We start from the raw sequence: 17,675 nt of genomic DNA, 5'->3' as shown, positions 1-17,675 counted from the left end.
GTGAGGGCAGGGGTTGACCAGTAGGTCAATTTGCATAGCCCAAGTCTGAGATGCCTCAGTAACACTTAACTGAACATGCTGACCAGGTGGTGATATAGGAAGGTTTGGGCTGGAGAATGAATGAGTGTGGGTGAGATGTTCTGAGAAGATAGATAGTACGGTGTGAGAAGAGAAGAAAGCTAAGATTGGTCTGTGAGTAAGCCTAGCATTTAATGGGTGGGACTTGCAACCGAACAACCAGAGAGGAAGCTCAGGAGGCTCAATGTCCAGGAAGCCCAAGGAGGAGGGACAGTCTACCAAAGGACCTGGCCAGTCACTGCCATGCTGCTGGGGGCCTCAAGTTTGGTGATCCAGCAGCTTCAAGTTCTTTCTATCCAACTTAGGCCCAGGGAGATACATTGCTTACCTTTATTTATATTTATTGATATTTTCTCTTTATGCTTTGTGACTCCAATTTAGAAATAATAATAATAGTAATGATAATACTACTAACAATAACCTACTCCAGTATTCTAACCCTTTCCAGTACTCTTGCCTAGAGAATCCCATGGACAGAGAAGCCTGGCAGGCTACAGTCCACAGGGTCACAGAGAGTTGAACACGACTAAAGTAACTTAGCATGCACTAATAATAAATTATACATTTCAAGAAATGACTTGCCAAATCAACAGAGGTATCAAGTGCCAGGGTTGGCCTGGTGAATAGTGTCAGTAAAGAAAAGAAAATGTCAAACCTGTCAATGGGAAAAAGAGAAGGAATTTCCAAAATTTCACTCAGGAAATGAAATAAAGCAACAATTCTGCTAGTGACACTGGGAGACATGTCCCTGCATAAGACAACCTAGTGTCCACATAGGAAGAATTTTCATTCAGAGAAAACACACTGGAGCTCCATGTTCTCCAGGAGGCTTCCAGGCTCTAACCGAGAAGGACCTAGCAGCTTCCCCTCCTTGTGAGTGGGTGCACCCAGCCGAACAACAGTCCAGTTTCCTGGGTCCCTCTCTCTAATCCACCAGCCTCACGGCCCTCTGGCTGACCTCCCTGGCACTCCCTACCTACTGCTCCACTGGAGCGGGCAACTGCATTCAGGATATATTTTTTACTCCCTTACCTTGAAAAACCACTCTCCCCTAAATGACAAGTCCTTCTGATGACTTGCAAATCTATTCAGTGTCATTAAGTTAAGATGGGCATTTGCAGCTTGATATATACAACTTCCCCCAGGAACCTCCATAGACTTGTCAGAAGACTGGAGAGTTGGTGGAGGAGATGGTGCGATACCACTTCCCAAATTCTGCCTGGAGGGGGCGGAGGTTCCCTCCAGGACTCTCCTAATGGCCGCCTCTTTATCCCACCTCCGAATCCAGCCTGAGTCAGCTACCTTTTTTTTTTCTTTTTTAAACCATAGGACCATTCTTGAAGCAGAATTTGGATTTTCCTGATGTCATTCAGCTAAAATTCAGAGTGACTTGGCTGGCAATCACCAGCTGAACATATCCTCACAGCAGAGCAGGTTGTTTGGGCATAGATATGGATAAGACCCATCTGAATATAGAGTTCCAAAGAGTAGCAAGGAGAAGTAAGAAAGCCTTCTTAAATGATCAATGCTAAGAAATAAAGGAAAACTTTGAATGGGAAAAACTAAAGATCTCTTCAAGAAAATTAGAGCTACCAAGGGGACATTTTGTGCAAAGATGGGCACATAAAAAGAACAGAAATGGTATAGACCTAACAGAAGCAGAAGATATTAAGAAAAGGTGGCAAGAATACACGAAGAACTATACAAAAAAGCTCTTAATGACCCAAAACACCTGATGGTGTGATCACTCACTTAGAGCCAGACATCCTGGAATCCGAAGTCAACTGGGCCTTAGGAAGCATCACTACGAACAAAGCTAGTGGACATGATGGAATTCCAGCTGAGCTATTTCAAGTCCTAAAAGATGATGCTGTGAAAGTGCTGCACTCAATATGCCAGCAAATTTGGAAAACTCAGCAGTGGCCACAGGACTGGAAAAGGTCAGTTTTCATTCCAATCCCAAAGAAAGGCAATGCCAAAGAATGTTCAAACTACTGCACAATTGCACTCATCTCACACACTAGCAAAGTAATGCTCAAAATTCTCCAAGTGAGGCTTCAACAGTATGTGAACCATGAACTTCCAGATGTTCAAGCTGGATTCAGAAAAGGCAGAGGAACCAGAGATCAAATTACCAACATCTGCTGGATCATAGAAAAAGCAAGAGAGTTCCAGAAAAACATCCACTTCTGCTTCATTGACTACGCCAAAGCCTTTGACTGTGTGGATCACAACAAACTGTGAAAAATTCTGGAAGAGATGGGAATACCAGAGCACCTTACCTGTCTCCTGAGAAATCTGTATGCAGGCCAAGAAGCAATAGTTAAAACTGGACATGGAACAATGGACTGGTTCCAAACTGGGAAAGGAATACGTCAAGACTGTATATTATCACCTTGGTTATTCAACTTATATGCAGAGTACATGATGTGAAATGCGGGGCTAGATGAAGCACAAGCTGGAATCAAGATTGCCGGGAGAAACATCAATAACCTCAGACATGCAGATGACACCACCCTTATGGCAGAAAGTGAAGAGGAATTGAGGAGTCTCTTGATGAAAGTGAAAGACGAGAGTGAAAAAGCTGGCTTAAAACTCAACATTCAAAAAACTAAGATCATGGCATCTGGTCCCATCACTTCATGGCAAATAGATGGGGAAACAATGGAAACAGTGATAGATTTTCTTTTCTTGGGCTCCAAAATCACTGCAGGTGATGACTTCAGCCATGAAATTAAAAGACACTTGCTCCTTGGAAGAAAAGCTATGACCAACGTAGACAGCATATTAAAAATTAGAGGCATTACTTTGCTGACAAAGGTCCATCTAGTCAAAGTTATGGTTTTTCCAGTAGTCATGTATGGATGTGAGAGTTGGACCATAAAGAAGGCTGAGTGCCGAAGAATTGATGCTTTGAACTGTGGTGTTGGAGAAGACTCTTAAGAGTCCCTTGGACTGCAAGGAGATCAAACCAAGTCAATCTGGTGGTTTTATTTCCTATAAATACGTACTGAACACTTAACACAGTTGGTTAAATCCGTGAATATGGAACCATGAGTATGAAGGGTTGATTGTAACTTATACATGAAGTTTTTACATGAAATTTGCATGAAGTCTATACATGAAGCTTGCATGTAACTTTTTGCTTGGTTCCTCTAATCCCTGTGCTGTTCAAGGGTCAACTGAACTGTACATATATATAATATACAGTAGGATTAATTCATACCAAATATAGAGAGATGTTTGGAGTTGTATGTTGCCTATATACACACACTAAGTATGTCTGTAATAAAGCATCTAGTATGATTAATGTATATAATGAATATTTAGTATAATAATTTGTATATATATTCATATTCTATATAATTATTATATATATATAGTATAATACATGTACCTATAGAATATGTTTTACATAAAATCAATAGAAGTTTTAGTAATGTCTTAGACTATATTCTGTCATTGGTCCCTTCCCAATTTTGCAACTTATTTTTACCTACTAGTTTATGTTAACAGGCTTAGAAACAACAATTACACTTAAAGCCTTCACTGTATGCAAATGTAAAATCTGTCACCTTATCAGGCTAAAAAAAAAAATCACCATTTTCAGGCACTAAGAGCTTCAAATAGAACTTTATTAAACAAATGCTAATTTTTTAATCTGCTGATAGCTGTCAGTTTTTAATTGCCAGCGATCAGCTTTAAAGATATGTATATATATATATCTACAACCACATCAGCTCTTTTTTGAAACAATGTTCTGATTTAATGGAAAATTACTGCAGGGCACAAGTATAAACTATAAAACAATGAAAATCATAAACCCAAATGGCAGCAATTCTCAGTGAGTTTTACGACATCAGACTAAGCAGTTGCCAATCTGAAAAGCACTGCCCTGGGCCCCACAGGTGAGCTGGCTGGCTGGAGCCAGGGGCAGGCACAGGCAGCTTCCCGTGGGTGGCTGCCAGCAGGAACCCAAGTTGGCTGGAGTCTCCGTGGGACAGTGGGACGGCCTACTTAGGGCTAGGAGGTTACAGGGCAGAGACTACCCACAGGTTTCCAGCCAACCTATTTCCCTTTCATAGCAAAGGCCATTTACTCACGCATTCAAATATTTTCCCAACAGCTACTGTACTGCTCTCATCATGGACGAAACAAACTCCCTGCCCTCATGGAGTTTACATTCTAATATGGAAATTGATAATCAATTAATAGAACAATAAATATATGTTAAGAAATGAAAGTGCTATCAATATTTTGTCGGGGATGAACTCTGGTCCATGTCCTTGCTTCTTTTCCATTAAGTGACAAGCATTTATTGAGCACCTTCTAAGTGCTTGGGCCTTTGTGAGATGACTTTCAAGAGACAGAATACTGATTTGGCTTCTGCCACCTGCAGGTGGAGCCAGGAGAAAATCCTAAAGCCACCGTGCTGCACCTCATGTAGAAGATCTCATCAACTTCTCCAAATTCTCTGAAATGGGATTAACATCACTCCTGTTTTATGGATGGCAAAACTGAGACCTTGAGAGGGTAAACAGCCTGCCTAGAAGCCTATGGTTAGTGTCGAGGTAGGAACGAAGGCCTGTACCTTGCAGAGTGAGCTCCTAACCATACAGTCCACATGTGTCTACACTGGATGGTAGAGACATTGGCACTGAAGGACTTCCTGAGAAGCTATAAGCTGCTCAAAGAAGGACCCACATCTGCTCCACCATCCACATCCTTCCCAGGCCCACAATGCCTGCCCCAGTGCAAGTGCCAAGAGAGGTCATTAACCCTGACAGCCTGGTTGTTCTCTGGTGCTGTCACTTCAAGATCACCCACCCAAATTTTCAGACCAGAAGGTCTTTTGGTGTGTGGTCATCCAGCCCTGATTTCTAAATAATGACACTTCATTGGCTTGTCAATCTTATTTTTTTTTTTCAATCTTATTTTTAATGGTCAAAAGCAGTCTAGATTTGGGGTCCTTGGAAAACTGGTTAAAGGTCAATGACATAGGATTAGGAGATGTTCACCAAAACAGGGACTCTCTGTGATGCCATGGGAGGATTAGTAAGGCAGAGAACCAAAGATCAAGCAGGAGACTGTGATGTTTCACAGATATGAGTTTAAAGATTACTCTGACTGTATTATTATCAAGAATAATGTGAAGACAGTGACTGATGCTCACAGAGCCGCAGGCCCCTCACCTGTAAAATGGAGATAACAATACTCCTGCCAAAGGCTTACTGTGATGCTTAAATGAAATCATATGTGAAGAATTCATTATGGTTCCTGGCACAGAGTGGGTACTTGACAAAGATCAGTTTTAATTCCCTTTCATGAGCAATTTCCAAACATGATCATTCAAACCACTAGTTTCTTGCTCCTCTCTAACTAACCAAAAAATGACTATCTGTCAGAGAAACAGATTTGAAAGTCTGTTGGATTTTTTAGACTGACTACATTCTAAGTGACACTGTAAGGAAGCAACACAGTGGCAAACCACCACCACCAACAACAGAAGGGAAAATCAGAATGAGGAAATATAAATAGGAATTGTAGAATGTGGGCTGTGTTGCTTAGATTTTGCCTTAATTTACCACTCTAGTTGACTTTGTTATGGGAGGAGGGGGTGGGTACCTTGGGTGTGAGTTGTGGAAGGGCATGGGACACTCAGGCATGTCCATTTTGATACTTCTAGGACTTTTGAGGCATGAGGCATGAAGGGCCTGTGAGCTGTTCAGACTGCGGTGTGCCATGGTCAAGTTTAAGAGACATGGCTGTGTCCAGCCTCCTTGGTCCCTGCCCATTTTCCCCTTGATTTTCCAGCTTGCCTGTTGTGTCTATGATCTACTCTATCTCTGTCCAACAATTTCCTTTTCCGTACAAGTTAGCCAGAGCTGTGCTTACTATTAAGACCCTTGACTAACCCCCTCCCAGTCCCAGGCCAATCTAAATACCCCTCACTCACACGGGTTGCTCGTGATGACAGCTGCTCATTGTCAAAGGCTTACAAACTTGCTACCTAAGGAGCCAGGCCAATGATTTTGAGAGTGGAGAGGCCCTGCTGGTTACCATATATTCACAAATACCTGTTGACCACTTACTCTGTGCACAGTGCTGGTTGGGAGCTGAGACCGATATTAAGAAGAACAGTGAGGACCAGCAATACCAACTGCATTGGTCTTCATGCTCTAAGAGAAAGCTGAGGCAAATAACAGCTACTCAGTGAATGTTGACATGACCCAGCAGCTTAGAGGTTAGGACCAGATGCTGGTTTAAGGCTCTCTCCCTTAAAAAAAAAAAAAAGGTCTATACAGCTGTTTCTACTCCATCTTCAAAAAAAAAAAAAATAAATTAAGCATATTATAAAAACCTAGAGGAATCCTCCCGTAGGACACTATATTAAGAGATGAGGAATCCAGGGTTTTAGCAATATGTGAAAAAAATATCAATGATGAATTGTTTAAGGGCAAGGATCAACGAGTTTGAACTGAACAAACCTGAAAGATAAATAAAGAATCGAAACTAAAGCAGCAGAGCTACTGGGAAGGCCCAGATCTGTAGGTTTTTCTGGCCCCAAAGCCTTGCTTTTTTCCATACTCTGCCCTTCAACTCCTAGGCTAAGGGTCTGGAAGCTTAAAATAGCACAAATAGACTCTAGCTTTTAAAGCTCAAGGACAACACCCATGTTTCAAAAGAGCTCATCTAAGGTAAGCCTATTAATGCTGGGCCTTAAGAAAAATGTAAATGAGTGAAGTGTGTCTTCACCACCCAGGACTTTCCTCATCTCACCCTTGTCTGTCCTCAGTGCTGCCCGTCCCCTAGGCACAGGGTCTACTTCCTCTGTGCTGGCCCTGCTCTTGCCTCCCAGCTTCCCTGAGAACCTGGGACACCATTATTCACCCTCCAGGCAAGTGGGAAGGAAACTCACAATTGCCAAACTCTTGGGGAGACCCAAGGATACTAAAGAAAGTTTCTGTTGGGAAAAAAAGCTTCTACTCCAACACTACAATGGGAAATAACAGATTCAACTATCAAGAAGCATGAAATAAAAGGTATAAATAATAAGTGCTCATGTTTAAGTTTTTGCAGAAACTGTCTTCTCTGCCTAGAACACTCTTCCCCACTCCTCACTGGTCACCTCCCAGCATTTCCTGCGAGAAACTTTCATGAGCTCCTCCAATTAGGTTCAGTGCTCCTCCTAAGAAGTGCCAAGGTATTTGGACCTCCCCTACCATACTATTCATGACAATGAAGTGTGAGCACCTGTTTGTCTATCTCCCCCACTGGGCACAAGGAGGGAACAAAGCTACCCAGTAGAGTTCACCACTTCATCCCCACAGGACCTCTCACAGTGTCTGGGATATATTCGGCACCCACTAAAAGTGTAATGGCTGACTTCTTAAAAATGAACAGAGGTGCTCAGAGGAAAGCCAGAGATAGCTCTGTGGGCTGAAGGGGGTCAGCTTCCAAGACAGGTAGCACTTGGGAGTACTTACTAAAGAAAGATCCATGAAGTAACTTTCTTCTGGAAGCTTAGTGCTGGCTGTGCCACAGCTTGGATGCTAAGCTGATAAAATAACACTGCCTAATAGACGCACCCTACAAGAACCAACCTGCTGGGCTATTAGTACCATGGCTTGGCAGTCTCAATTCTGCTGCTTACATTTGCCCTGATGTTTGTACAGATTAACTTGCCTTGAATAATTTTTAATCATTTTAAACAAGTACTTCACTTAGATACAATGGAGACACGCACAACTGGATTTTGATTCACACTCCAGTTTATTATGGCAGTAATTATGTACGGAATGGACGTTGATTTTCATGCTTATTTAACCCTAATGTGAATTAGGAATGACTCATTGTCATAGGCTGAAACATTTGTTTTTCTCAGAGAGTGCTTACTTATGTACCTACTAAGTACCTTCACATGTTAATTTTTTTATTTTTGGTATGTGTTTATCAGCATGTGTGAACTTAGTAGAAGGAAATTACTTAAAGAGACTAAAAAGTTGAAAAATTTCACCGGTTACTTTGGCTAGATGAAGTGAATGACTAATTCATTTCCCTCCTGATGATATAGGAAACTGACTTCTGTCTCTCCTATCCTCTTTAAGCTCTGCATGGTAAGAGCCAAACTCTGGTCCAATATGCCAACTTCAGAAAAGATTCCTGTCTTCCAGATAAATTCTCATTAACTCAAACTAGTAAACCCAATCATTGCTACCTAAAATGTAACCCCAAAGTCACTGGGGACCATGCTAATTTTTCCTTTCTGTTAGAATATGGATCACTGAGTTCTATGGAATGTGTGAACTGTGTACAGAACATCAATTCATTTTCCAAAGACATTTTTACTAATATTTAGATAAATATAAATGCAAATTAACTGAATTCAAATTTTCTAAAGTTTGCATACATATATATGACTAAAGCCAGTGAAGTAGAATTTGAGAAATTGCTACAGAAAGTATTGGGCAACTAATGGCTAAAATGGGCCAAACAAATCATTACCAAAGTGTCTTGTGTCCCAGTGAAAGAATCCAAGTGTGACCTTTTTTCTAGAAAAGATTTAACTGTGTGTAAGGAGTTCTTTTTGAGATTCACCATATTTACCAATTATGTGGAGGCTGCTAGTGGAGAAATATTTTTAATTGTTCAGGGTCATCTGACATTATATAAACATATAATACAATTATCCTTGTCATTTACCACAAGGACTATGTAAAGATCTTTGTTAGATATAATGGAAGATCAGAGAGATACAAGACTTGTTCCCAGTCTTTAAAGTGTTTAAGTCTATCAAAGTTAGATCAATGAATGAGTTACTAAGGACTCAGAATATGCCCTCTTTCCTCTACCCAAAGGCCCTAACATAAATGAAGAGCCATGGATTTACATGGTCATTTTTTTTTTTTAAACACAAATAGGGACTTCCAGTTGGGGAGTGAACATAGAATTATAGGGTAGTGTCAAGGGTACTGGTCAAATAAGGTTTCACAGAGGAGGAGGGACTTGAGTCTATTAATATCAGCTGATTAAATTGAACTATTCCTTAAGAGGTGGAGCAGGCAATGGCAACCCACTCCAGTATTCTTGCCTGGAGAATCCTATGGACAGAGGAGCCTGGTGGGCTACAGTCCATGGGGTTGCAAAGAGTTGGACATGACTGAAGAAACAGCACATTTCTTAAGAGGAAATTCTCCCCCGATGATTGTCTATTCATACTCCTCATGGCAGCAATGCCATTTTATTAGAAATAAAAATAGTGCCCTCATATCTTCATTTACAAGCAAACATTTAAAAATCAGGCTTCCCTGGTGACTCAGTTGATAAAGCATCTGCCTGCAATACAGGAGACGTGCGTTTGCTCCCTGGGTTGGGAAGATCCCCTGGAGAAGGGCATGGCAACCCACCCCAGCATTCTTGCTTGGAGACTGCCCAAGGACAGAGGAGCCTGACCGGCTGCAGTCCATGGGATTGCAAATATTCGGACATGATTGAGGGACCGAGCACACAGCATTTAAAAATCATGTTTCTAACTAGGAGACTCAGAGAAATCATTTGACCGCTGTCAGTTGCTTAAAATCAGCCATGCCTTGAGTTTGCTTCCCCTTGCATCAGTATGTACCTCATAAGTGTCTTCATTCATTACTGGGAACCTCATTACTCTGTGCTTGAAAAGGCTCTAATCCTCACCACCTAAGGGGGTCAGAGAAGACCTAAAACGTAATGTAATATAAAAACCAATATATGTGCTTTTGATCTCTGTGATACAAAACAGAACTCTTCAGGATAAACAGTAAGTTCAGTTCAGTTGGTCAGTCGTGTCTGACTCTTTGCGATCCCATGGACTACAGCACGCCAGGCTTCCCTATCCATCACCAACTCCCGGAGCTTGCTCAAACTCATGTCCATTGAGTCGGTGATGCTATCTACCATCTCATCCTCTGTCATCCCCTTCTCCTCCTGCCTTCAATCTTGCCCAGCATCAGAGTCTTTTCCAATGAGTCAGTTCTTTGCATCAGGTGGCCAAATAGTAAACGAGAGAAATTGTTCATTCCCCCAAGAGAAGTAATTCCTTGCTTTTTGGGTCTTGCTTTTGACTCTCCCAAATCTTTTATCTTCGTTCTCTCATTGAACCTTATTCTAGTCTCACTACTCCCCAGTAACTTCCACAATTGAGAGGTAATAGTTTGAGACATTAAAGGGTGTGACTTGCTTATCTTTTTACTCTGAGTTTCCTATGAGCAGTGTGTTGACCAAAAAGAAGCGGGTGGGGGCTCAAGTGTTTTCCTTTGTAAAGCTTTTCCTTTCCTTGTATTTGCACATTTTTGCTAGTGAACTTGAGTAAACATATTTCTTAAACTTAAACATACATCACGAGAGAGGTTTCAGGCTATGACCACTGGGCAGTAAATATTGCCACAATGACCAACAGCAAGGTGGTCTGGTAAAGTTTTCTAGAATCTCTCCTCCAGTTTTACTAGGTAGTATTGAACTCAATTTAATAGGAAAAATAATTTGGCTTTGCTAGCTCTTCTAAGTATAATGGAGTAACATGCTTATTGGCATAGTGCTAAGGAATACAGACTGTGGTGTCAGCGGAGCCAGGTTCCAATGCTGCTCCCTCACTTCCTGGTTCTGGAACCTCTTGCTTCCTGTTATAACTTGAAGTCTCAGTTTCTTCATCTTTAAAATAGGGACAATACTATCTACCTCACAGGCTGTATTCCCAGGGGTTAAATGAAAGAACAGATGGAAAAACACTTATTGCTAGGCACGATTTAATTTCTCAATAATTATTATTAATAATTTTCAAAATGAGGAGCTTCACATACCAACCCAGACTTGGGCAAGATCAACCCAGACTTGGGCAATGTCAGAGGGATACAATAGGGCTATTTAGATTATTTTATCACTAAGGTCAGTTTTTAAGAGACCTAAATATAAAACTTATTTATGGTCAGAATGGTGGTAACCCCTGGGGTAAGAATGGTACTGACTGCGGAGGCATCAGCCTACTGGGCTGCAAGAAGCAGTCTCTATCTCAGTCTGGTTTACACAGGTGTACAATCATGTAAAAATTTGTTAACATTCGGGAAATGCACATTTTACTTTAGGTATAAATGCATATTATACCTCAATAAGAAAAAAGAACTGGGAAGGAGGGAGGAAAGAAGAGGGGGAATAAAACGGAGGCAGGCATAAATGTTTCCCTGGTCTACTTTGCTCTTAAGTGACCTACAAACCCAGTTTGGGAGAGGCCTATTCAATGAATGAACTGACTGATCAGAAAGGATTGTGCTCTTTCCTCCATGATCAGAGCCCAACTCCTGTTCGGAGGCATCTACAAGCACCATTTTTGGTGTGTGATCAAGTGCATGAGGACAGGGGGTATGTGCTCAGAGATTGCATGCTGGTCTGACTTCAGTCTGAATATGCCTCCTGACGTGTGCCAAACACCTACTGCTATATGATCCTTGTACTGAAATTGACAAGCCTGACCATCATCCCAGAATTTCACATCAACAAATTGATTGACATTCTCTAGCCAACCCCTATAAGCCCGACACAATTTCAGGTCCTGTAAATTCCCCATGGGCACCTATACTATCTCAGAGTCCACCATGCTGTGTGGTACAGACTGGGCAGGTGTTTGCAGGCATCCACAGATGGGTGTCAAAGATGGGGAGAGCATGCCCTGGGCACCTTGGTGTCAGAGAGAACAGACCTGGGAGACTTCTTTCAGCGTGTAGGGTGGGGCCTCCCTCATGCCATAAAATGTTCAAGACAGTCTGGTCCCAAGAGGCCATAAACAATGCAATGTTTACTTTACGATGGGTGCACCGAAGTGGAAATGAAAATTGTCTGTCTGTGTGTTCTTAATCCTTTTAATCCCTGGAACACCAAACCATTACTGGCATAAACTTCCCCATAAAAGACACTGAAAGGGTGGGGTAAGATGAAGGTGCTCCGGTTAGATCGAGTTGTAATGGCAAAATGACTTTTGAAAAAACGTGCTTTGTTTGAAATAAAATTTATCTAGAGAGAAGTGGTTTTCTTCTGGAAATGGATATTGCCACATGTTTATGGGAAACATGTAGAAGGATCACAGAGGTGGGAAATTAATAATAAGAGGAGATCATATTTAGGTTATTCTAGTTTTTATAATATGGATAGATTAACTATGTCTTGATTTGATATTTACCAAAAAAGAAGAAAAAGAAAAACAGCCCCAACCCAACAACCTTTGGTTTTTCTAACATGGGTGGTACCCTTTGAAAGAATATACAATACAGTCTAAGAAGTTAAATTGTAGAACCTTGCTGAGTGGAAAAAAGGAGAGGAAATGTCTTCCTCTGTCCTCAAAAGGATTCAAAAACCCTGATCTGGTTTCTTCAAGATCTGAAAAGTCTGCGATTCTGGCTGTACCCCACCTAAACTGCATAAGACTTCGCAGCCAAAACAAGGGTCCTGTTAACTCATGACCTCTCCAAGCTTTAGGGTTGCATAACCACAGAGCTCTGGAGCTGGGGCAGGGTTTATCTTCCTCATGCTACTCACATCTCGGGCTGGACAGTTTGCTGCGGGGGCGGCCCTGTGCGTGCGTCGCAGGACGTTTAGCAGCAGCCTTGGCCTCCAGCCACGCCAGCAACAGCACCCCCTTTCCAGCTGCACAACCAAAACTAACTCCAGACTCTGTCAAACGTCAGTACCAGCTGAGAGTCTTTGTGCCAGAGGAGCATCAGGGATCACCCGCTCTAATCTCATCAGGGGCGAAGAAACTAGAGCCAATGACAGTGTTCCCAGCCTGATTTCAATGCCTTTGCCCCAAACAGGGCTGCTGGGTAAGAGTCAAATCCTTCTTTCTAAGTAGAATCAAATCCTCCTTAGTGCCATGCTAATACGGAACTGAGTTTCTTGCTCCATTATCTAGAATGACAACACTTCTTGGAGCCTCAGGGACAAAGGGGCCTCATGGCTCTTCCTGCCGATTCTGCGAAGTGCCCAGTGAGTTTCCCATCTGCAAGCTCCCAGAGTCCTCCCAGCTGAAAGTCAGGGGAATCCACAAATTCCTTGGTGGTGCTTTAAAACACTTTGTAACTGCAGATTTCACCTATTTGATCCAAATTCCAGCAACAGAAATTGAGAACCCTGAAGCCAAAATCAAGATTTGCTAACTGACTTCCACTAACACACTGGGTGGGATGCTGCCTGATGGCCCCCGGTTGGTGAGAACCTAGCGCTGTCTCTGCTGATGGGACATTGTGTGTCTCTCAGTCCACAGGCTCAGAAGGTCTCACTGCAGGAGTCTTCAACTTGCTAAAAAGTGATGGTTTCCGGGAAAAGAAATCACTGGAAACAGTATTACCTCTCCTAGAACTAATATAAACCATACTGTAAAACCAGGCACTATACTAAAAACTTGGTTCATCCTGTTCAGCCTAGAGAGATTAGAAATTGGAGGAAATTCAGAAAACATGAGCCTCCAGAACCAATAAACCATATTTGGAACCCTTTAAATATATTTTATATTTACAGGAGTTATATTAAAGATAGAATTTGAATGTCTTCTTTGACCCATTCCATCCCTTATTTATAAAGATTAAATGACATCATTTAGGTAGAGTAAAGAATGCCCTAAAAAGAATAGGCTAAGTTGTTTCTACCATTTAGGAAAGGGAAAAAAAAAGGCAAAACCAAACCAAACCTAACAAACCCTGTTGGTTTTTTTTTTTTCTTCACAAAAATAACAGAAGGAAAGCTGCTACTGTAATCAGCAGTGATTGCAGGCATTTCCTGTATTTTTATATCAAGCTGGTTGTTTTTTTTCCATTACATACCCAGTGAACTCCAGTTAGGTCAAGACTAGAGAAAAATAGGACCAATTATGCCTCCAAACCCACAAATCTGCCTACTTAACTCTGTTAATTTTATTGTGTTAACTCCATGGGTCCTGGTGAAAGAAAAAGCCCCGTTCACTCTCCTCCTCCAGTTCCATCCCAGGTAGTTTTCAGCATCCCAAGAAGCATCTGTCCCAGACTGGGGTTCAATCAGGTTGTTAAAATGAGAGGGTCCTGGGTCAAAAATCTGCTTTCTCAGAAGTTACCAGGCTCCCTGGGGCCCATGCTCCAGGCCTACTTTTGGACAGGCCAATGCCTAAACCTCCAGGCCCGTCACTCCTGTCCATCACTAAAATTTTCATTCTCATGTTTTATCCCCAAGAAGGTCAAAAATGTCTTCCTTCATATGCCTCACCTTATATCTCTTTGACTTTAAGTCACTTTCTTCCTGATTTGTGTTTTGTGGTTACAAGATTGCATTAGAAGCTTCCTTAGTGAAGTCTGTTATAATGCAGTAATAATTAAACAGTCTCATCGCCATTTTTCTTTTTTGTTACTTCAAGGATTTCTATGAATGGGGTACTCTACTGTGTCTCTGCCTTTCCTGCCATAATTTTAATATCTTGCTTATAATACTATACACACACTGGGTTTTTCAGTTAACATGCAGTCAACATAATGGCCAGTATCTATTCTCTCTTTCAAATCTTCTGAAAAGCTGTGAAAACCTTCTTTACCAACCTGAAAGCATTATAAAAAGGTTAAAAGCTCTCTGGCCAACCTTGGCACTCTTTCCCCATCCTGTCCCACAACTCCCCAAGTGCCCACTCTTCTTTGTTTGTGGAGTTTCAGGTAGGTTTTCTTCTTGGCAATGGCTCTCATGCCCAGGTTAAACAAATTACTTTATCATCTTAAGTGACGAGGTCACAGAGGAGTCTTCCCCGTTGACAATTCCATAAAAGTGGGCTAAGGTGGTTATTCAAGATATTTTCCCCTAAGCTGTACCTATAAAGTTACTTGACTCCCTGACAGTTTATTCTTCAATTATCCATGCTGTTTAACACTTTTTCTTATTGTTCATATTAATTCCATTATCTGATGTAATAGTCAATTTCACAGACTATCAGAGCTGGGGTGGACCTTCAAGGTAAATAAAAGCCCATTCTGGAATAGTTTTATGGGATTAAGGATTAGAAATGTTCTCCTAGCCTTTCTGCAGTTACCTTAGATGACCCCACACTTGAAAGTATAACTGTACTTTCAAGTCAAAATTTGACACATTTAGAATCAACGTTGTAACCAATTGACTAATATTTAGTGATTACTTACCATGTACTTGGCTCCACATTAAGGTATTATAAGCTAATAATAATAACAATAAATAATTATAAAGCCCTTCTTATGTGTTTTTCAAGCATTACTTCACTTCATAGTCATGATAATCATACACTATCCCGGGATTTCCACTCCAGTATTCTTGCCTGGGAAATCCCATGGACAGAGGAGTCTGGCGGGCTACAGTCCATGGGGTTTCAAGAATTGGACACAACTTAGCAACTAAACCAACACATCCCAGGATTTCAATGAGGACACTGAAGGTCAGAAGGGAAAACGAATTGGCTAGCATGCAGAGCCAGGATCTCATAACCTCAGATGTGTCTGGTTCACAGGTATATTATCACCCAGCCAGGCTGATGCGTGTTGGGGTCCCTGGAGTCTACTGGGAAAGGATTGCTGAGCTTGCTGCCACTGCCCCCTTGCTTCCTGGACCTTATGTAGAAGGTCTGTCAGAATCCATCATTTCACAGCCAATCAGAAAAATCAGGGCTTTTCTGTCATAGGCACACATTATTTTTGCTACAAAATGATGTTCAGAAACCAGATTTACTTCCAAAGGAGGACTGTTAGACACAAAAGAGATATTCAAAGTAAAATCTAGAGAGGGGTTTAAAAATATTCAGAGGAAAAGCAATATTTTTGCCCTGAGAATAAAGTCTCCCAGGAGGACTTTTTTAAAGCAGATGATAACACTCATTTGGATGTGTAAACTCCGCTCTGTTTGCTTAGGAAAAAAATCAGTCTGTTTCCTTATGGCAGAATTGAGAAACTCCCAGCCCCTGATGCCCTCACATGCTTTCTGGAGGAGCTAATTTGACAGGATTCCATAGCCCCTTTGGACAGTCCATTGTTGGTTGTTTTTTTTTTTTTTTTCCACTTTCCTTCAAACATTAAATTGGGTTCTTAGCTAATAAAGATAAAATCCTTTGTTTCATGTTCCTTCTTCTATGAAATTTGACCTATAATTTTCTTTACTGCTGGCTTCCTTTTAAGCAATAGCAAGAAAAACCACCAGAAATTCTTTAGATTCTCTAAGTGAAAGGTCTTTCTGCTACCCACAGTTTTGTTTCCCCCTCTTCAAATCTAACTACCGAAGTACATCCTCTTTTGCTACTTGTTTTTCTTCCTCTAATTTTAGTATAGGATGTTCATGTTTATTAAATTATTATTCTTGATGGTTAAATTATGGTCACTGGCCAACCACAGGGCAGAGTGGGGACAAACATATGGACCATAAAGCTGGCTGGTAGGCACATGAAGGCTCTGGGTTAGGGTCATTATTATTAGGACAGATCATCAGTAAAACGGTTCACTTGATTTCTTTTTTGTTATATGTATTCATTTATTTTTTAGATACCACATACAAGTGGCAACACACAGTATGTCTTTCTCTGTCTGACTTATTTCACTAAGCATAATACTCTCCAGGTTCACCCATGTTGTTGCCAATGGCAAAATTTCAGTATTTTCTATAGTGAAAATAGAGTAGTATTCCATTGTATATATATACCACATCTTCTTTATTCACTCTCTGTCAATGGACACTTAGGTTGCTTCCATATCTTGGCTATGGAAAACAATGCTGCTATGAACCCTGGGGTGCATGTATCTTTTTGAATGACTGCTTTTGTTTTCTTCCATTGGTTTCTGCTAAGAGCAGAGGTGGGTGGGAAGAATACCATCAGAATATCCCAACTTTTTTATTTCCTAATTGTTCCAAGGTGTCAACAGTACTGGGTCACCAACAGCTCACCAGTCTGGTCTCACAGTTTTCATCATCATCTTATTTTATTCGAAACTAGGATGAAAGCATCCAGGCAACTGTTACTGAATTGCTCAGTATTACTGAATGTTTTAATTATGATTATTTTTATATATTTTATATAAATTTATATATATAATAGATATTATATATATTTTATTTATTATAATTATAAATATAATTAATTAAAATTATATATTATTTAATTAAAATAATTAAAAATAATTAAGTTTTAATTATAATTACTGGATGTTTTAGATTAGAATCCGAGACTTCTCCTGTGGGTTGTGGTTGCAATTCATATCCATGTGGGTACACTGTTCTCTGAGAAGTTCTAAAAGGCACCTCTCATTTGACAATCTCTATGTGCAGGAACATGCCCACCTGTGGAACAGAGATAACCTTCTTAAACTGGCTTACCTCATATACAGCCCTTTCTGGGCAGCTTGGAGGACCCAAAAGGAGGAGAGGTCATGTTCCCAGACCTCCAACTGCTAACAATTTAAATTTGGAGACATGCGAACAAAAGTGAAACATTTCGAGACTGAGCAAGCTCTACCTGCTTAGCCACAGTCTGAAATCCCATAAGCCACTGTACAAATAAATGCCCATTCACTTTTGGGAAATCTTACCCTAATCCTCCCGAGCCTGTCATATAA

At 41.0% G+C, this 17,675-nt stretch overlaps 1 protein-coding gene across 3 annotated transcripts in view; it reads right to left on the bottom strand.

The window, feature by feature from the left end:
• PRKCE (protein kinase C epsilon) overlaps positions 1–17,675 on the bottom strand; it is a 535,293-nt gene that overhangs the window by 49,914 nt on the left and 467,704 nt on the right. The gene's annotated exons all lie outside the window — the stretch shown is intronic.

Source organism: Cervus canadensis, chromosome 5, assembly GCF_019320065.1.
Source record: "Cervus canadensis isolate Bull #8, Minnesota chromosome 5, ASM1932006v1, whole genome shotgun sequence".
Lineage (NCBI taxonomy): Eukaryota > Metazoa > Chordata > Mammalia > Artiodactyla > Cervidae > Cervus > Cervus canadensis.
Note: the sequence above shows the minus strand (reverse complement) of the source record. Positions and strands in the feature narration are given on the sequence as shown.